Genomic DNA, 22388 nt, shown 5'->3' on the forward strand with positions numbered 1-22388 from the left:
CAGAGACACAAAGACTACTCCATGGTTATTTTAAAAATTACAAAGTTCTCATAGACGAGGGAAATAAACACAATTCAAGCCCGGTTACTGATTGTAACAATACAATAAAAAATATAGCTTTTCTATAAATCTTCACATATAACTAATTGATCACACAAGCACTAATTCAACATAGTGAAGATAAAAACTAAGTAAACAGAAGGCACAGTATGTGTGGATGGTATGGTTTGTGTTTATTTTTTATTTTATTTGTTATGTTTGGAAAGTTGAGTGAGTGAGTAATGAAATGGTTGCATATCCCAGAGCCAATGTATTGCTGTGAGCCGGGTATGAGAGGGCTTTCAATGTTGTTCAGATGATGGATATACCTTTATAATGAATTATACGTCTTATTTATTTATTGTCCTATCATGGAGAACTACATTTTTTATTTATTTTTTTATAAATTATATCTAATTATTTATTATCCTATTTTAATGGTACGGTCCATGGCACTATACCCTAGACACCCACCTGAATGACCCAGATACTAAGGAGAAGTCCCTAACTGTTTTATGTGCCCGCTGTAAGCGGTCTGTATGCAGCTAAAATGAGGTCAGAGACCAAGAGCAGCACTGCCCCCTCAAGATTCTGAGCCTGCTTGGCAGGGTTGGTCCTGCAAAGCCAAAGCCCCATAAAGGGAGAGCATAATATACAAGGAAATTCTCAAAGCTGCTAATGAGAACCTTGACGACCTTGTACCTAGCCGGTGGGGATTCCGGTGGGGTGCCCCCACCCAGGCAGTGGCAGTGCTGGCAACACTAGCTGCAGTAACCCATGGGGAGGGGGTCACACTCGGACATTCAGAGAGGGGGTATATTATTGTGGCCCTGGCGGCACAAAATCAAAGTCGGACTGCATGGAGATGCGTGGGGACATGGTCATGACGGGTGGCCGTATTGTGGGTGTTTCAGGAATAAGGTGTACATTTGACCTCCACTATCTAGGATATGACAATGGTAAATAAATCTCTCAATTTTTTGCTAATTTTTTGTGCGGTCTTGCAGGCCTTCTCATGCAGCTGCAACTGCAAGTGCATTTGTAAATCATGACCCATCTTGAGTTGGACTCTGGGATGGTGCAATTGTTGAGAAAGTGAGCTTATGGTTGTGTGGGGGTAAGGGCTGAGTGTGTGTGGGTGTATGTGTGTATCCCACAACTGTTGCGAAGGAAGAAGTAAAAGATGTTAGGGACAATAGAGGATGATCCACAGATATATATAATACAAATCGAGGTGAGGGCAATGGAAATGCATATGGTAATTGATCTTCTTCAATTCGGTAAATGGCACTGTATGCTCTTTTCAAAGAATGGATCCCAGTCAGTTCAGGGCTATGGGATACAGGGGGTCGAGGGTGGTCTACCGGGCATTGGGATGACAAGCCATCTCGAGATGAGGCCTTTTAGCGGGTGGAATAGTAGGGACCAATTGGAGGTTTACTTAGTAGAAATGCAAATATCATGGTACAACTATATAGACACTCAATCATTATGTTACTTTTTAATAGTACGTTTACAAAAATATATTCTGATTAAAAGAATGAAAGGTGTGTCTCATTATGGTAAGTGGTGAAATAAGTATAGCCAGTTACAATTGTAATGGCTTAGCAGATAATAAGAAAAGACGATCAGTATTTACCTGGCTAAAAGAGAAGGATTATAATATCTATTGTTTACAGGAAACCCATTCAACAGTTTTAGATGAAGTTTTGTGGAAAAAGAACTGGGGGGGCAAAATATATTTCTCCCATGGGCAAAGAAATTCAAAAGGGGTGATGGTTTTAATTAACAATAATTTTGATCCAAATGTGCAAATTGTCCAAACAGATCCTCAAGGTAGATGGATTATTTTAAATATGTTATTGGACAATAAACAAATATGGCTTGTTAACCTATACGGTCCGAATAATGATGATCCAAGCTTCTTTGAAAATATATATAAGAATTTATCAACTCTACAAGCAACACTAGACTCTATTATTATAGTGGGAGATTTTAATACGGTCTTAAATACCTCTATAGACCGGAAAGGAAATCACACTACAAACTATCACCCTCAGGCACTTAAGGAAATCATGAATGTCATGGATATATTGGAATTAGTGGATATATGGAGACTTAAATACCCTGATTTAGTGAGATATACATGGCGGAGGCTGAATCAAGCTAGTCGTCTTGACTACTTTCTTATACCATTCTCTCTGGCACCAAAAGTTAAAAAAGTGTTGATAGGGGACAGAATGCGGTCGGATCATCACATAATTGGCATATATATTTCTCTTACAGAATTTCCACGTGGGCGAGGATATTGGAAATTTAATCAAAGTCTACTAGATGATAAATTGTTTAGAACTAGGACAGAAGATTTTATAACTGACTTTTTCAGACATAACATAGGTACAGCAGATCCCCTTATTGTATGGGACACTTTTAAGTGTGCCTTTAGAGGCCATGCAATTCAGTACTCATCTATAAAACAAAGGGAATTTAGATCAAAAGAGTCCATATTAACAAAGGAAATTGAAGGACTAACAGTACAGTTAGATAGCAATAAAAACGGTACCATAGAGGCACAGAATAAGTTAGAGGAAAAACAAAAAGAAATGGAGGAACTTATTCAAGAAAGATCCAGTGTAATATATTATAAAAATAAAGCGAACTGGATGGAATATGGGGAAAAATGCACCAAATTCTTTTTCAATCTTCAATATAGAAATGCTACCAAAAAAAATGTATTAAAACTTGTTACAAATGATGGAGTCACGCATGATTCACCAAATGATATTTTGAAAGAGGAAGTAAAGTACTTTAAGAATATGTTTTCGTTTCAGGCTCCTCCATCTCCACTAACTGAAACTAATTGTATGGATTTTTTTCCTATTAATAATGTAAAATTAACATCTGTACAGAAAGACTCATGTGAAGGCCAAATTACAGAGGAGGAACTGCTTGATGCAATTGGGGCCTTTAAGGATGGGAAAACTCCAGGGCTGGATGGCATACCAGTGGAAGTATACAAAACTTTTTTTGATATACTCAAAGGACCATTATTAGCTTGTTTTAACCACTCCTATATAAATGGTAGATTATCAGACACGCAACAAGAAGGTCTGATATCGTTATTACTGAAACAGGACCCAAGTGGTATATATAAAGATCCAGTCCAATTAAAAAATTGGAGACCTCTTACACTTCAGTGTTGTGATGCAAAAATCCTAGCAAAATGCTTGGCGCATAGAATAAAAAAAGTTTTGTCAGATATTATTCATCCTAATCAGACAGGTTTTTTACATGGACGATACATTGGAGATAATATAAGGCAAGTACTGGAAACAATAGAACACTATGAAATATCGGGGACACCAGGTCTGGTTTTCATAGCTGATTTTGAAAAGGCTTTTGATAAAGTACGACTGGAGTTTATATATAAATGCCTAGAATATTTCAATTTTGGGGAATCTCTTATAAAATGGGTTAAAATTATGTATAGTAACCCTAGGTGTAAAATAGTAAATAATGGCTACATCTCAGAAAGTTTTAAACTATCTAGAGGAGTAAAACAAGGTTGTCCACTATCGGCATATCTATTTATTATTGCCATCGAAATGTTAGCTGTTAAAATTAGATCAAACATTAATATTAATGGATTAGAAATCCGTGGCTTAAAAACTAAGGTGTCATTGTACGCTGATGATTCATGTTTTCTTTTAAAACCACAACTAGAGTCTCTCCACGGCCTCATAGAGGATCTAGATACCTTTGCTATCCTCTCTGGATTAAAACGAAATTATGATAAATGTACCATATTACGTATTGGATCACTAAAAAATACACATTTTATATTGCCATGTAGTTTACCAATTAAATGGTCTGACGGAGATGTGGACATACTCGGTATAAAAATCCCAAAAGAAAGAAATGATCTCACTCCAATAAATTTTTATAGAAAGTTAGCAAAAATAGATAAGATCTTGCTACCATGGAAAGGAAAATACTTGTCTATTTGTGGAAAAATCACCCTGATTAACTCTTTAGTCATATCACAGTTTACCTATTTGCTTATGGTTTTGCCTACACCTAGTGACCTGCTTTTTAAATTATATGAACAAAAAATATTCCATTTTATTTGGAACGGCAAGCCAGATAAAATTAAAAGGGCCTATTTATATAACGAATATGAATTCGGAGGGCAGAAATTATTAAATATTAAAGCATTAGACCTCTCACTAAAGGCATCAGTCATACAAAAGTTATACTTAAATCCAAACTGGTTCTCTAGTAAATTGGTACGAATGTCTCATCCTATGTTCAAGAAGGGCCTTTTTCCCTTTATTCAGATTACACCTGCTCACTTTCGGTTGTTTGAAAAGGAAATAATCTCCAAAATATCCTTATTTTTTAAACAAGCCTTAGAAAGTTGGTTGCAATTTCAGTTTAATCCACCTGAAAGGACGGAACAAATAGTACAACAAATATTGTGGTTAAATTCAAATATAGTAATTGATAAAAAAACTGTATTTATCGAAGAAATGTTTAAAAAAGGTATAATTTTTGTGAATGATATCATAAATAGGACTGGTGGAGTTATGTCACACATGCAGCTAACACAGACATATGGAAATGTCTGCTCTACCCAAAATTACAACCAATTAATTGCAGCATTACCACAAAAATGGAAGAGGCAAGTAGAAGGGGAAAAAAGTAAGGAACTTGTATGTCGGCCCTGTATTAAAGAACATAAATGGTTAAAGAAAAGTGTGATAAATAAAAACATATACCAATTTCATTTAAGGACCAAAAAACTGACAGCTGTGCCATATAAATTGCAAAATAGTTGGGAAGAGATTTTCGATGTACCCATTCCATGGCACATGGTTTATGAATTGATACGCAAAACAACGCCGGATTCAAAACTTCGAATTTTTCAATTTAAATTACTGTACAAAATTCTTGCAACTAATAGAATGTTATATATATGGGGTATACAATCTTCCCAGCTCTGCAGATTCTGTTGTGAGGAGGCAGAGTCATTAGATCATTTATTTTGGTATTGTCCATATGTAGCTCGTTTTTGGTCACAGGTCCAGGAATGGCTGAAGAATTGCAACATTTGCCTAGAACTAACGCTACAGATAGCAATACTGGGGGATTTGAAAAGCCATAGTCAATCAATCAATAATATAATAATTATTTTAGCAAAAATGTTTATTTTTAATTTACAATCTGTAGAAGCTATGAGAATAGAAAGGTTCAAATCTTTTGTGAAGCATCACAGCACAGTTGAAAAATATATGGCAAATAAAAATCCGAAATGGATGATGTTGGAAGATAGATGGGAAGGGTTGAGTGGAACTGAAGGGTGGGACTAATAACAAGATAAACAATGTAGGGCATACGGGATCTGTGAAATGTGTATAGGTGCGGAGCTTTTGTGAAATAGCACAGTTACAAGTGGAAATAAAATTGGATGGACAACAGAAATAGAGGAAGGACTAAGAACAAACAAGAGAGAACTATTATAAAGTAGTCTGTGTCTGTAAAATAGGTATAAGATGTATAAATTGAAGGTAAAAGCAGAAGTGTTTATTAGTTTACTCCAATTGGGGGAGCGGTGGTAGGGTTGCGGGGAATAATAATAAAGGTATATTCTTTAAAAAAGTATGTATGTCTATATAGGTATGTGTATGTATATATGTATGCATGCGTGTATGGATATATATATTTACCCAAAAAAATATGGGGGATTGGAAATGATGCAGACAATTACATTGGAAGCAACATTCTTTCCGCAATATTAAGCTGATCCACCCCAAAAAAAAAAATTAAAAAATTTAAAAAAATTAAAAAATAAATAAATAAATAAAAAAACACTGGGGCCCCACAAGGGTGCGTTCTGAGCCCTCTCCTGTACTCCCTGTTCACCCACGACTGCGTGGCCATGCACGCCTCCAACTCAATCATCAAGTTTGCGGATGACACTACAGTGGTAGGCTTGATTACCAACAACGACGAGACGGCCTACAGGGAGGAGGTGAGGGCCCTCGGAGTGTGGTGTCAGGAAAATAACCTCACACTCAACGTCAACAAAACAAAGGAGATGATTGTGGACTTCAGGAAACAGCAGAGGGAGCACCCCCCTATCCACATCGACGGGACAGTAGTGGAGAAGGTGGAAAGTTTTAAGTTCCTCGGCGTACACATCACGGACAAACTGAATTGGTCCACCCACACAGACAGCGTTGTGAAGAAGGCGCAGCAGCGCCTCTTCAACCTCAGGAGGCTGAAGAAATTCGGCTTGTCACCAAAAGCACTCACAAACTTCTACAGATGCACAATCGAGAGCATCCTGTCGGGCTGTATCACCGCCTGGTACGGCAACTGCTCCGCCCACAACCGTAAGGCTCTCCAGAGGGTAGTGAGGTCTGCACAACGCATCACCGGGGGCAAACTACCTGCCCTCCAGGACACCTACACCACCCGATGTCACAGGAAGGCCATAAAGATCATCAAGGACAACAACCACCCAAGCCACTGCCTGTTCACCCCGCTATCATCCAGAAGGCGAGGTCAGTACAGGTGCATCAAAGCAGGGACCGAGAGACTGAAAAACAGCTTCTATCTCAAGGCCATCAGACTGTTAAACAGCCACCACTAACATTTAGCGGCCGCTGCCAACATACTGACTCAACTCCAGCCACTTTAATAATGGGAATTGATGGAAATTATGTAAAAATGTACCACTAGCCACTTTAAACAATGCCACTTAATATAATGTTTACATACCCTACATTACTCATCTCATATGTATATGTATATACTGTACTCTATATCATCTACTGCATCTTGCCATCTTTATGTAATACATGTATCACTAGCCACTTTAAACTATGCACTTTATGTTTACATACCCTACATTACTCATCTCATATGTATATACTGTACTCTATACCATCTACTGCATCTTGCCTATGCCGTTCTGTACCATCACTCATTCATATATCTTTATGTACATATTCTTTATCCCTTTACACTTGTGTGTATAAGGTAGTAGTTGTGGAATTGTTAGGTTAGATTACTTGTTGGTTATTACTGCATTGTCGGAACTAGAAGCACAAGCATTTCGCTACACTCGCATTAACATCTGCTAACCATGTGTATGTGACAAATAAAATTTGATTTGATTTGATTTGTATAATCGCTTATACACTATTTTAGGCTCAGCCTATGGAACTTTGGCTTTTCTAGATATGGCCACTTTAGTATGGTCAGTACATCCAATTGGTATGGATACAGCTTTAGAGCAGAGTTCTGCAGCATTGGTAAAAATGTGATCAATACACGTGGATGATACACACTGAACAAAAATATAAATACATATGAAGTGTTGGTCCCATGTTTCATGAGCTGAAATAAAAGATCCCAGAAATGCTCCATAAGCACAAGAATATTATATCCCTAAAATGTTGTACACAAATTTTTTTACATCTCTATTAGTGAGCGTAATCCATCCACCTGACAGGTGTAGCATATCAAGAAGCTGACTAAACAGCATGAACATTACACAGGTCGAATCAAATAAGATGTTATTGGTCGCATACACATATTTAGCAGATGTTATTGCGGGTATAGTGAAAAGCTTGTTTAAAAAAGTACTCAAAGCACTTCATGATGACAGAAGTGAGTGCTAAGGGGCGATATTCATTTAGTTCAGTTACCTTTGCTTTCTTGCGTACAGGAACAATGATGGACATCTTGAAGCAAGTGGGGACAGCAGAAGGATAGGGAGAGATTGAATATGTCCGTAAACACTCCAGCCAGCTGGTCTGCGCATGCTCTGAGGACGTGGCTAGGAATGCCGTCTGGGCCGGCAGCCTTGCGAGGGTTAACACGCTTAAATGCCTTACGTCGGTCACGGAGAACAAGAGCTCACAGTCCTCGGAAGCGGCAGTGGCAAGCGTTGGCGCCACTGTGTTTTCTTCGAAGCAGGTGTTTAGCTTGTCCGGTAGCAAGACGTCAGTGTCCACAACGTGGCTGGTTTTCCCTTTATAATCCGTGATTGTCTGGAATCCCTGTCACATAAGTCTCGTGTCTGAGCCATTGAATTGCGACTCCACTTTATACTGACATTTTGCCTGTTTGATTGCTTTACAGACGGCATAACTGGACTGTTTGTACTCAACCATATTCCCAGTTATCTTGCCGTGGTTAAATGTGGCAGTTCGCACTTTCCGTTGTGCGCGAATGCTGCCATCTATCCACGTTTTTTGGTTTGGATAGGTTTTATTCGTCACGGTGGGAACAAATCCCCCTATACACTTCCTGATGAACTCAGTCACTGTGTCAGTGTTTACGTTAATGTTATTCTCAAAGGCAACCCAGAACATATACCAGTCTGTGTGATCAAATCAATCCTGAAGCGTGGATTCCGATTGGTCAGACCAGCATTGAACAGATCTTACCATGGGTACTTCCTTTTTGAGTTTCTGCCTATAGGAAGGGAGGAGCAGAATGGAGGCGTGATCTGATTTACCAAAGGGAGGGCGGGGAGGGCTTTTTAGCCATCCCGCAAGGGAGAGTAGCAATGGTCGAGAGTTTTTGATGCAAGAGTAGCGCAGGCGATGTGTTGGTAAAACTTTGGTAACGTTTTCCTCAGATGTGGTTTATTAAAGTCCTCAGCTACAATACATGCGGCCTCATGATATGCAGTTTCCAAATTGCACAAAATTCAGTGTAGTTCCTTGAGAGCCATTGTGGTATCGGCTTGAGGGGGAATATACATGGCTGTGACGAATTCCATCCACCTGACAGGTACGTTACAGTCTCTGATGTCTCTCTGGAAGGAGATCCTTGCCCTGAGCTTGTCTACTTTATTGTCCAGGGACTGAACATTAGCGAGTAATATACTCAGAAGCGGTGGATGGTGTGCATGCCTCCTGAGTTGGACTAAAAGTCCACTCCGAATACTTCTTGTCCACCAGCAGTGTCTTGGAGCAGCCTCTTGGATAAGTGGAATTGGCTTGGGGGGTATTTCTGGTCAAAATGCTGCTCTGATATCCAAAAGTTATTTCTGTCTGTATGTAATATTACAAAAAAAGTCCTGAGCTAATGATGTGAGAAATAACACAAAAACTAAAAAATACTGCAAAGTTGCTTAGGAGCCAGGAACCAGGCAACCATGTATATTGGCACCATCTTGTTAACCTTGTGCTGGGGACAATAAAATACTATTTCCATCACTAGCCAGCTACCACCCGGCTACTCAACCTGCTCCTTAGAGGCTGCTGCTCTACATTCATAGACATGGAATCACTGGCCACTTTAATTATGGAACACTAGTAATTTTAATAATGTTTACATACTGCTTTACTCATCTCATATCTATATACTGTATTCTATTCGACTGTATTTTAGTCAATGTCACTCTGACATTGCTATTCCTAATATTTCCCACCTGGACAAAAGGAACACTTATGTGAGAAGGCTATTCATTGACTACAGCTCAGCATTCAACACCATAGTACCCTCAAAGCTCATCACTAAGCTAAGGATCCTGGGACTAAACACCTCCCTCTGCAACTGGATCCTGGACTTCCTGACGGGCCGCCCCCAGGTGGTGAGGGTAGGTAGCAACATATCTACCACGCTGATCCTCAACACTGGAACACCCCAGGGGTGCGTGCTCAGTCCCCTCCTGTACTCCCTGTTCACCCATGACTGCATGGCCAGGCACGACTCCAAAATCCATCATTAAGTTTGCAGACAACACAACAGTGGTAGGCCTGATCACCGACAACAACGAGACAGCCTATAGGGAGGAGGTCAGAGACCTGGCCAGGTGGTGCCAGAAAAACAACCTATCACTCAACATAACCAAGACTAAGGAGATGATTGTGGACTACAGGAAAAGGAGGACCGAGTACACCCCCATTCTCATCGACGGGGCTATAGATGAGCAGGTTGAGAGCTTCAAGTTCCTTGGTGTTCACATCACCAACAAACTAGAATGGTCCAAACACACCAAGACAGTCGTGAAGAGGGCACGACAAAGCCTATTCCCCCTCAGGAAAGTAAAAAAAATTGGTATGGTTCCTGAGATCCTCAAAAGGTTCTACAGCTGCAACATCGAGAGCATCCTGACTGGTTGCATCACTGCCTGGTACGGCAATTGCTCGGCCTCCGGCCGCAAGGCACTACAGAGGGTAGTGCGTACGGCCCAGTACATCACTGGGGCTAAGCTGTCTGCCATCCAGGACCTCTACACCAGGCGGTGTCAGAGGAAGGCCCTAAAAATGTCAAAGACCCCAGCCACCCCAGTCATAGACTGTTCTCTCTACTGCCGCATGGCAAGCGGTACCGGAGTGCCAAGTCTAGGACAAAAAGGCTTCTCAACAGTTTTTACCCCCAAGCCAGAAGACTACTGAACAGGTAATCAAATGGCTACCCGGACTATTTGCATTGTGTGCCCCCCCAACCCCTCTTTTACGCTGCTGCTACTCTCTGTTTATCATATATGCACAGTCACTTTAACTATACATTCATGTAGATATGTACATACTACCTCAATTGGCCCGATCAACCAGTGCTCCCGCACATTGTCTAACTGAGCTATCTGCATTGTGTCCCGCCACCCACCACCCCCTCTTTACGCTACTGCTACTCCCTGTTCATTATATATGCATAGGCACTTTAACCATATCTACATGTACATACTACCTCAATCAGCCTGACTAACCGGTGTCTGTATGTAGCCTCGCTACTTTTATAGCCTCGCTACTGTTTTTCACTGTCTTTTTACTGTTGTTTTTATTTCTTTACTTGCCTATTGTTCACCTAATACCTTTTTTGCACTATTGGTTAGAGCCTGTAAGTAAGCATTTCACTGTAAGGTCTATTGTATTCGGCGCACGTTGTATTAGGCGCACGTGACAAATAAACTTTGATTTGATTTGACGTTGAGACTGGTGTTTTGCGGGTACTATTTAATGAAGCTGCCAGTTGAGGACTTGTGAGGCGTCTGTTTCTCAAACTAGATGTTCTTGTCCACTCTAATGTTCTTGTCCTCTTGCTCAGTTGTGTATATTTTATTTATCTTCTTTATTACATGTATTGTTTTTATTCAATTTTGGACCTGCATTGTTGGAGCTCGGAGCTTAAGATTTTCACTGTACCTTGCCAATACACCTGCAACCCTGTACATGTGACTATTAAACTTCTAGTCTAATCTAGCAGATGTACTTAATGTCCCCATGCTCTCTGGCAGCTTTCATGGCTGGGATAAGTTCTTTCCACCTCTGGTGCCCAGCTTCTGAGTAGTCCTCGTTGACGATGTTGGTTCCTCTCAAGTTTTTAGCTCTCTCCAGAACAGCCATCTTGTCCTTATAAGGTCATGTATTTGATGTTATCATGAGAAAGGCCCATCAAGCGTGGGCTCAAACAGCTATTAGTGTTATATCATACACAGTGACAATACATTTTCATGTGACAATCAACATCCCAAATACTGACATTTAAGACCAAAACGCATTCAAATGACGACAGAGGAGGAGGCAATTATTTATGTTCAAATGTCTCCAACAATATTGCATTGCACACAATGCAAACCGATACGTTTTTTTCTCTGTCAAGGGTAATTTAATAACCAAGCCTGAATTGCAGTCTGACAAATTAATTTGCAATGTGGATGTTGTTCAGAGCAGGATTGCTCCAATGTCCTCACCAACACACATGAAATGAATTACAAGCTGGACTGGTGTAGCACAGCACTGAACATCATAACCTTGAAAGACCTTCACTGGCAGAGAATACTGAGATGACACTGTCCTCTCTGTAAACGTGGACCTATCGCCCCCTGTTGAACAAATTGGAGAAAGCAGCAAATGACTTCAAAGTGCCATGGGCCATTCAAGGGATGGTGCCAGGGTGGTATTAGGCCTAGCCTACCGTGGTTTGATTCAAAGATGGAGTATGATCTAACAGTGTTTTTATAGCATTATACTCAAATTAACTTGTACAGAAAAACATTATACACCGTGTAGCATATTAACGTTAAGGTTCTAGTATTGCACTCTGGCCTATCTCGATCTCTCTACAATTCTACCTGACTCAGTGTGCATGTCTGGGAGGCTGCCTGAGTTACATAACAAATGCAATCACTGAGGGGACTTGATTAAGCTGGCCCGGGTTGAACAGAGCTATGGCCCGTCACGTGACTGGGCAAAGTCGGTGAGGGAGGCACACCCTGCTCAATTCAAACTGTAATTTGTGGTGCTCGGTCATGTAGTCACCAAGCCATCATGATGTATTGTTCAGAAACATAAAACATCTCTTTTCCATAAAACATATGTTTGAATTTTCAAACTAGGTTTCATTGGGAATGCAGATAAATAATTTTTTGCATGTGAAAACACTGAATCCTACTCATTACTCCTACTCATTAACCTGAAATAGTTTTTTTGGGCTGACTTTGCCGTCAACCAGAACGGGGAACCAGGTTCACGTACGGGAGGCAGCCTGGTTCCGAAACAAATGTAATCACTTTTTGCAAAGGCGCCGGGCCAGTTTAATCGATTCCCCTCAGTGCTAACCTGTACTCTGGATTAGGAACCGGGGAACAAAACAAATGCACCACAGCTCATGACTTTATCCAATTACCAGCCACAGCCAATTGGCACACAGTAGGCTAAGCATCCCGAACAAGCGAGAAACCAGAGAAAATAATCAAATAAGAAGCTTCAGTCGATTAAAAATCTCAAATACATAGTAGGCCTACCGTAGTCCGAACAGTGCTTGCCCCTCTGTTGAAATGTGTGTGATTGCGCTAGTTCAGTTGTCCATTGACGTAGGTCTACACTTTGCTTGCTAGCGATCAAAATGTAGGCCTACCTGAACCTCCGCTGCTGAAAACAAACATTTATTTTGTAGCCATGATTAAAACAAAAAGTTATCAAAACATAACAACCGACTATTCAGTAATGATGTTACATTTGATACTGGAGCTCAAAGGCATGTGTCAAAAATCGAAAATCAGTTTACTTCTTCTTTGGAGTTTAACATCAGTTGGCATCCAATATGTTGCATTACCGCCCCCAACTGGACTATACTATGAATCCATACTTACTAACCCTACACTCATTAAAAACTCACTACACCATTCCACTACTTTGACCCTATCTGCTTCTGCACCATGCCAACGACCTGGGAGGACGGGACACTACCACTCAACACACCCTGTAACTCTTCTGAAGTCAAATCTCGTATACCCAAATACTTCTCTGCAGCTGCCACCACAACATCTATTTGCTGTGATTTACGTTCCATTTCTATGGTACACTTCATAACCATTGCTATCAACGCTAAGAAGCCAAACTTACTGAAGCATATACTGTATCCCCCATCCTCCTCTACTTTCTTCACTGCCTCAGCATACGACACCTTCTGCACTACTCTGAATCTAGCCACCTCAACCTGCCTCTCTCGCGTCAGACACTTCCGATCCCAGCATCATGGGTACCCCTACCGTTGACACATACAACTTTATCCACCGAAACTACACAATCCTCTATCCCATGCCCTCCTGCATACTTCCCACATCTTCGAATCTCCCTCCTACACACTGCTGCGACATGACCATAAACGTTGCACCTGTTTACATTGACCCCCCCTTTGTTTTTACACTGCTGCTACTCGCTGTTTATTATCTATGCATAGTTATTTTACCCCAACCTACATGTATAATCTACCTCGACTAACCTGTACCCCCGCACATAGACTCAGTACTGGTACCCACTTTACATAGCCTCGTTATTGTTATGTAATTTTATTGTGTTACTTTAGTTTATTTAGTAAACATTTTCTTAACTCTATATCTTGAACTGCATTGTTGGTTAAGGGCTTGTAAGTAAGTAAGTATTTCACGATAAGGTCTACACATGTTGTATTCGGGTGCATGTGACAAATAAAATGTCACCGACCGGAACGATTCTTAGCAAAATTTGCAGTTGTGTTTTTTACATTGGTTTAAAGTAGAGAATCAGATTTAGAAAATGGTATTTCATACACTACAGTTGAGGAACAATGGGAAAGTAATTCTGCTTTGAAAGTTGATAAACTTGTAACCTCAGAAAATGGCCTTTGAATGTTTTGGTACCTACTGGAGAGCTCTTCTTTGTCTACACCCATTCAGTATAGTTCACACCCTCTTAAGCTTTAGCCACACCCATCTCTTTAAGGGTTGATCCGAGTGTTCTGTCCTAACAACAGCAGTCAAGCACCCAAGCTAACTGGCTAACATTGGCTAACTAATTCCAGACACAAATGAGAGAACAGCTCAACAGACCATTTTACTCGCCCTAGCAGAGCTGGTTAGGCTATTTTTCTGTTATCCAGAACGTTGGTGACTGCAACTGTGTTGCTGGCAACAATTTACGCTTTTTTGCCAACGTTTACCAGCCATATTCAACGGGTGATGAGCGTTCGTAAATTCGTAAATTATTCTGCGCTCTGGCACACTCAGACAAGAGTGCTCTGAAATCGGAGTATATAGCCAGTATGAATTTACCAGCTACGTCTATCAACAGTTGTCGCAGTGGCATTCTATTGACATGGTTACTTGCATAGTGGCTAGCTAAGTATACAATGAAGGATAATCCCAACTCATGACGTTATTACCCTGCATGAATCTGCAGGTAGCTAACCAACCAGGTTCAATGTTAACTATCTAACATTAGACTATAACTAGGAAAGCAAAAGGCTCTGAGATACGAATAATATTACTACACACATCATACACGTAACATTAGCAAGCGAGCCAGCCAGCTAACGTTAGCTACCTAGCTAACAGTACACTAACTTGAAATGAAAATGTAGCTAGCTAGACTATCTTACCCCTATACATCATGGATGGACACCTCTCACTGTCACAGATGCCATGGACCATGGTTGCCCTTAGTTTGAAGATGGAATCTGGAGACAGGTGTTTTCTCCATCTCCTTAGCTATCATACTCTAATTCCACTGACTTCAAAACTCGGTCCTCCAGAAAGTGGAGAGCAATACTTATGCAGTTCAACTACTACAGAATATATTTTTTAAACGCCGCGTTAGACAGGATTACCTACAGATACTGGCCAGCTCAAATAAACAGAATTCTGCTACATGGCAGACCAATCCAAACTCATCTCTCGGCATGTCCAGCCCACTCATTATCTCAGCCAATCATGGCTAGCAGAAAGGTTGCTGGCTTTTTCTGTGGCTAAGTTAACTAGGCCCGTAATTTAACAATTGTATTCATATTTACAGATCGCATACCAGTTTGTTATTAAGGCACATGAAAGTTCACATGTTCCAGAAGGCATTTCTGCCAAAAAATGAATTTAGATTTTTTATTTTTTTTAATGTTCAAATGGCTCTCCTGTGAAGTAGTGACCTGCAACATATGCCTAGTTTCCTGACTAGTCACAAATATGATTTGAATTGATTTGAAATGCTCTAACAGATAACTGATACTTTTGTTTATGTAGTGTATGTGGACACCTGCTCGTTGAACATCTCATTCCAAAATCATGGGCATTAATATGGAGTTGGTCCTCCTTTGCTGCTATAACAGCTTCCACTCTTCTGGGAAAGCATTCCACTAGGTATTGGTACATTGCTGCGGGGACTTGCTTCCATTAGTGAAAAAGGCCTTCCCCAAACTGTTGCCCAAAAGTTGGAAGCACAGAATCGTCTAGAATGTCATTGTATGCATTAGCATTAAGATTTCCCTTCACTGGAATTAAGGGGCTTAGCGCAAACCATGAAAAACAGCCCCAGACCATTATTCCTCAACCACCAAACTTTACAGTTGGCACTATGCATCGGGGCAGGTAGCGTTTTCCTGGCATCCGCCAAATCCAGATTTGTCCGACTACCAGATGGTGAAGCGTGATTCATCACTCAGAGAAGGCGTTTCCATTGCTCCAGAGTCCAATGGTGGCGAGCTTTACACCACTTCAGCCGACGCTTGGCATTGCACATGGTGATCTTAGGCTTTTTTGTGGCTGCTCGGGCCATGGAAACCCATTTCATGAAGCTCCCGACTAACAGTTCTTGTGCTGACATTGCTTCCAGAAGCAGTTTGGAATTTGGTAGTGAGTGTTGCAACCGAGGACAGAGTATTTTTACGCGCATCGAGCCATAGCACTCAGTGGTCTTGTTCTGTAAGCTTGTGTGGCCTACCACTTTGCGGCTGAGCCGTTGTTGTTGCTCCTAGACTTTCCACTTCACAATAACAGCGCTTACAGTTGACGGGGGCAGCTGTAGCAGGGCAGAAATTTGACAAACTGACTTGTTGAAAAGGTAGCATCCTATGATAGTGCCATGTTGAAACTCGCTGAGCTCTTCAGTAAGGCCATTTTACGGCCAATGTTTGTCTATGGAGATTGCATGTTTGTGTGCTCGATTTTATACACCTGTCAGCAACGGGTGTGGCTGAAATAGCCTAATCAACTAACTTGAAGTGGTATCCACATACTTTTGTACAGTATATATAGTGTATATCCTAACATGATTTTGTTGGGTAAAGACTGACTCAAAACTCAAAAGGATTGACAGTGACTCCTCTGTTTCACCACGCTTACCACCGGGTCTGCGTTGCAGTAAACGGTGGGCATCACAAACACCAGGAATCTTCAACTTATATTGCTCCACCTCCACACTTAACGCAAACCTAGAAATTACTCCTTTCAACGGTGCCCCGTTCCTAAGAGCAAAGCAAGAAAGATTTTGACCCAAGTTGCGTGACACGGAGGGCCCGCTCCCTCTGGTTAGAAGAAACACAAACAAATATCACAAGTCCACTACAGGTTACCTTCACTGATTCAACTGCACCCAATTCCTTTGCCACCCACCCTGAAACCACAAATGGATCTGACAAAAGGCAAGGATTCTTCTTTATCATGTCCATTGATAACAGGCTCCGGTTCCGAGCTCTTATTCTAAACAACAAGTCATCAGTTTTTTTCTGTCAGCAGTTTACTTCAAAGGAGTTTGCCTTCTTTTTCTTTCTCTTCTTCTTTTCCTTCTTCTATGGTATAATGGCGGTCCACAAACAAACGTTAGAGGTGCATGCCGCCACCTACTGGATGGGGTGAAAACGGAGAAACTTCACCTACTGGATGGGGTGAAAACGGAGAAACTTTCAAATAGAAATAATAAGGGAAAAGGTGAAAAAACATAATCATAATATTCCATAAGCAAACAACTACCACAACAAAAATACAAAAATACATAAAGGACTCCTTCAGTCAGATTGAAATGTCTACTCAGATCCCGACACAGGCTCAGGAGCCAGAGAGGGGAGAACAAGTATTCCCTGCAACGCTTCGGCCGTGAAGTCCTGGAGGTCCAAAAACATGTTTGCCACGTTCACATTGAGGTCTAATTTCTTATTTTTTTTATTTGTTTGTCCAGTGCAATTCATCACTTGAGCAATAAATGCAACAAAGTCTATCTTCTTCACTATTAGTATTTCTAATATCTCATCTCATCTCCACTCGCTCCTTCAGCTATTTGTACTGCCTCCACATACTAGGACCTCCTTCACCCTTACAGGGCACTCAGTGAACTCAGGAATGTGATTCCCACCTCAATTCTAGCACCGTGCTTCCTCAGACTCTTCACCAATGGCATTTTGTTGTCTTACAGCCTGAATGTCAAATGGATTCAATTGGGATTTTGTGTAACTGGCTTACCCCATTATGTAAAAGTGGAATTATGTTTGTAGACATTTTAACAAATCAATAAAAAATGAGCAGCTGAAATGTCTTGAGTCAATAAATATTCAACCCGTTCTTTTTGGCAAGCCTAAATAAGTTCAGGAGTAAAACTGTTCTTAACAAGTCACATAATAAGTTGCATGGACTCATATACACTGCTCAAAAAAAATAAAGGGAACACTTAAACAACACAATGTAACTCCAAGTCAATCACACTTCTGTGAAATCAAACTGTCCACTTAGGAAGCAACACTGATTGACAATAAATGTCACATGCTGTTGTGCAAATGGAATAGACAAATGGTGGAAATTATAGTCAATTAGCAAGACACCCCCAATAAAGGAGTGGTTCTGCAGGTGGTGACCACAGACCACTTCTCAGTTCCTATGCTTCCTGGCTGATGTTTTGGTCACTTTTGAATGCTGGCGGTGCTTTCACTCTAGTGGTAGCATGAGACGGAGTCTACAACCCACACAAGTGGCTCAGGTAGTGCAGCTCATCCAGGATGGCACATCAATGCGAGCTGTGGCAAGAAGGTTTGCTGTGTCTGTCAGCGTAGTGTCCAGAGCATGGAGGCGCTACCAGGAGACAGGCCAGTACATCAGGAGACGTGGAGGAGGCCGTAGGAGGGCAACAACCCAGCAGCAGGACCGCTACCTCCGCCTTTGTGCAAGGAGGAGCACTGCCAGAGCCCTGCAAAATGACCTCCAGCAGGCCACAAATGTGCATTTGTTCTGGTGCCAACTTCGATTCCAAGCTGCATCCAAACACCGACCTCTACTGGATAAAGTACTTACAAATCCAGTTAGGATTTTTTACATGTAGGCCTGGTTTTATTTGACCGGTAACTTAGCAGGTAAAGTATGACACTATGGAACACTCAGCAATGTAAGGGTATCGGGTCGAATCTTGGAGAAGAACAATTATTTGGAAAAATGTTTTATGTGAAACCACACTTTCTGCACATTGTTGGTCAAATAATTTGTTTATTTTGTATAGTATAAGTTTCTGTCTTAAGCATCCTAAACGCCATAGATTCACAGTTTTTTTTATAGTTAAATGCAAAAAAAGGGGAAGCATGATGTAAGATGCAAACCTGGCATTCCAACTGACAGTAGGCTACTAACGCCTCCCCTTACCGCTGCGCCACATAATTTTGATGAAAACAGTAGGAAAAAAACTTCTGACAATCAAAACGATGCGCCGACAGAGAGGGCTGCCACGCTTCTAGTCCTTAGGAAACTTTGCAGTATTTTTTTTTTATGCATTATTTCTTACATTGTTAGCCCAGAAAATCTTAAGTGTTATTACATACAGCCAGGAAGCCCTATTGGATGTCAAAACTGCGTCAACTTACCAGCACTACGACCAGGAATACGACTTTCCAAAAGCAGATCCTTTGTCCGCACCACCCAGGGTGCATTTAAACTGATCCAAAACAACGCCGCCGGAGGAGAGGGAGTTGGAGCGGTCTTTTAGTCAGACTTTGGAGGCGCGCACACCACCCACCACCCACAGTATATTACTCGCTAATGTCCAGTCCCTAGATAACAAAGTTGATGAAATCAGGGCACGAGTTGCTTTCCAGAGAGACATCAGGGATTGTAACATACTATGTTTCATGGAAACATGGCTTTCTCGGGATATGCTGTCAGAGTCGATACAGCCACCTGGATTCTCAGTGCATTGCGCCGGCAGGAATAAACATCTCTCCGGGAAGAAGAAGGGCAGGGGTGTATGTTTCATGATTAACGACTCATGGTGTAATTGTAACAACAAACAGGAACTCAAGTCCTTTTGTTCACCTGACCTAGAATTCCTCACAATAAAATGCAGACTGTATTATCTCCCAAGAGAATTCTCTTCGGTTAATGTCACAGCCGCTTATATCCCCCCTCAAGCCGATACCACGACGGCCCTCAAGGAACTTCACTGGACTTTATGCAAACTGGAAACCATATATCCTGAGGCTGCATTTATTGTAGCTGGGGATTTTAACAAAGCAAATTTGAGGAAAAGGCTACCTAAATTCTATCAGTATATCGACTGCAGCACTCGTGCTGGAAAAACACTGGACCATTGTTACTCTAACTTCTGAGTTGCATACAAGGTCCTCCCCCACCCTCCTTTCGGCAAATCTGACCACAACTCCATTTTGCTCTTCCCTTCCTATAGGCAGAAACTCAAACAGGAAGTACCCGTGCTAAGGACTATTCAACGCTAGTCTGACCAATCGGAATCCACGCTTCAAGATGGTTTTGATCATGCGGACTGGGATATGTTCCGGGTAGCCTCAGAGAATAGTATTGACGTATACGCAGATTCGGTGAGTGAGTTTATAAGGAAGTGTTAAGGAGATGTTGTACCCACTGTGACTATTAAAACCTAACCTAACCAGAAACCGTGGATAGATGGCAGCATTCGCGCAAAACTGAAAGCGCGTACCATCCCATTTAACCATGGCAAGGTGACTGGGAATATGGCAGAATACAAACAGGGTAATCATTCCCTCCGCAAGGCAATCAAACAAGCAAAATGTCAGTATAGAGACAAAGTGGAGTCGCAATTCAGCGGCTCAGACACGAGATGTAGGTTCCAGGGTCTACAGACAATCACGTACTACAACAGGAAAACCAGCCACGTCGCGGACACTGACGTCTCGCTTCCAGACGTACTAAACACCTTCTTTGCTTGCTTTGAGGATAATACAGTACCACCAACGTGGCCCGCTACCAAGGACTGTGGGCTCTCCTTCTCCGTGGCCAATGTGAGTGAGACATTTAAACGTGTTAACCCTCGCAAGGCTGCTGGCCCAGACGGCATCCCTAGGCGCATCCTCAGAGCATGCGCAGACCAGCTGACTGGTGTGTTTACGGACATATTCAATCTCTCCCTATCCCAGTTTGCTGTCTCCACATGCTTCAAGATGGCCACCATTGTTCCTGTACCCAAGAATGCAAAGGTAACTGAACTAATTGACTATCGCACTGTAGCACTCACTTCTGTCATGAAGTGCTTTGAGAGACTAGTCAAGGATCATATCACCTCCACCTTACCTGTCACCCTAGACCCACTTCAATAGGTCCATAGCCGATGCAATCGCCATCATACTGCACACTGCCCTATCCCATCTGGACAAGAGGAATACCTCTCTGACTATAGCTCAGAATTCAACACCATAGTACCCTCCAAGCTCATCATTAAGCTTGAGGCCCTGGGTCTCAACCCCGCCCTGTATAATTGGGTCCTGGACTTCCTGACGGGCTGCACCCAGGTGATGAATGTAAGGAAACAACATCTCCACTTCGCTGATCCTCAACACTGGGGCCCCACAAGTGTGCGTGCTCAGCCCCCTCCTGTACTCCCTGTTCACCCATGACTGTGTGGCCATGCACGCCTCAAACTCAATCATCAAGTTTGCAGACGACACACAACAGTAATAGGCTTGATTACCAACAACGACGAGACAGCCTACAGGAAGGAGGTGAGGGCTTTCGGAGTGTGGTGTCAGGAAAATAACCTCTCACTCAACGTCAACAAAACAAGGGAGATGATCGTAGACTTCAGGAAACAGCAGAGGGAGCACCCCCCTATCCACATCAACGGGACAGCAGTGGAGAAGGTGGAAAGTTTGAAGTTCCTCGGCGTACATATCACTGACAAACCGAAATGGTCCACCCACACAGACAGTGTGGTGAAGACGGCGCAGCAGCGCCTCTTCATTCTCAGGTGGCTGAAGAAATTTGGCTTGTCACCTAAAACCCTCACAAACATTTACAGATGCACAATTGATAGCATCCTGTCAGGCTGTATCACCGCCTGGTACGGCAACCGCAGGGCTCTCCAGAGGGTGGTGCGGTCTGCACAACGCATCGGGGCAAGGTACCTGCCCTCCAGGACACCTATGCACCCGATGTCACAGGAAGGCCAAAAAGATCATCAAGGATAACAACCACCCAAGCCACTGCCTGTTCACCCCGCTACCATCCAGAAGGCGAGGTCTGTACAGGTGCATCAAAGCTGGGACCGAGAGACTGAAAAACAACTTCTATCTCAAGGCCATCAGACTGTTAAACAGACATCACTACCACAGATAGGCTGCTGCCTACATACAGACTTGAAATCATTGGCCACTTTAATAAACGGAACACTAGTCACTTTAATAATGCCACTTTAATAATGTCTACATATCTTGCATTACTCATCTCATATGTATATACTGTATTCTATACTATCTATTGCATCTTAGCCTATGCTCATCCATATATTTATATTTATATATTCTTATTCCATTCCTTACTTAGATTTGTGTGTATTTGGTATTTGTTGTGGAATTGTTAGATATTACTTGTTAGATATTGCTGCACTGTTGGAACTAGAAGCACAAGCATTTCGCTACACTCGCAATAACATCTGCTAACCATGTGTATGTGACCAATAAAATGTGATTTCCTATTTATTGCTGACCAACAGATGTCACTAATGTGCATTGTGAACCGATAATGAAGCTCAGAGTAGGCCTAATGAACCGTTTTCCGGCACAATTTGGTGAAAGCTCCGAAGCCTTCAGAAAGCCTTGGCTTCCCATCACTACTA

Source organism: Salvelinus namaycush, chromosome 17 (genome assembly GCF_016432855.1).
Source record: "Salvelinus namaycush isolate Seneca chromosome 17, SaNama_1.0, whole genome shotgun sequence".
Classification (NCBI taxonomy): Eukaryota; Metazoa; Chordata; class Actinopteri; order Salmoniformes; family Salmonidae; genus Salvelinus; species Salvelinus namaycush.